Source organism: Echinops telfairi, unplaced genomic scaffold, assembly GCF_000313985.2.
Source record: "Echinops telfairi isolate 266 unplaced genomic scaffold, ASM31398v2 ScPeMD7_7441;HRSCAF=8479, whole genome shotgun sequence".
NCBI classification, from domain to species: Eukaryota; Metazoa; Chordata; class Mammalia; order Afrosoricida; family Tenrecidae; genus Echinops; species Echinops telfairi.
Genome location: NW_022111341.1, coordinates 1,170,848 through 1,171,311, shown reverse-complemented (window position 1 = coordinate 1,171,311; position 464 = coordinate 1,170,848). Strand labels below are relative to the sequence as shown.

The window sequence follows — 464 nt, the reverse complement described above, 5'->3', positions numbered from 1 at the left end:
TTTTTTTTTTTTTTTGTAGACTGCAGTTGTTTTATCTGCTTAATGATGCCCTCTGTTTCATCACAGATATTGATACTTTGTATTTCCTTATTTTTGTATGTGTCAGTCTTGTTACAAATTTGCCAATTGTATTGATTTTTTCAAAGAACCAATTTATTATTTCATTGCTTTTCTGTATTTGGTTTGTTTCAAATTTTATTTATTTTTGCTCATATTTTTACTATTTCCCCTTTTCTTTTCTTTTTGTGTTCAGGGGAGAGTGCGAATGCATTCCCCCACTACCACAAATTATGCAGTTGAGTTTCCCACACTTGGGGAAATCGCAGGGGTCAGCACATCCGGAGTGCAATGGGTGAGCCTCGCCCTGGGAAAACCACCTTCGTGATCATGGTATCGCCCCTGCCAGGAAAATCTCCTCCTTTTCCTGACTTGGGTTTATTTTGCTCATCTTTTTTTAGGTTCCT

The 464-nt window shown here is 37.3% G+C and overlaps 1 non-coding gene across 1 annotated transcript; it reads right to left on the bottom strand.

The window, feature by feature from the left end:
- Positions 1–250: 250 nt before the first annotated feature.
- On the bottom strand, positions 251–414 carry LOC115872696. The gene has a single exon (XR_004048009.1). It is a non-coding gene; the product is annotated as a U1 spliceosomal RNA (small nuclear RNA).
- Between the last annotated feature and the right edge of the window lie 50 nt (positions 415–464).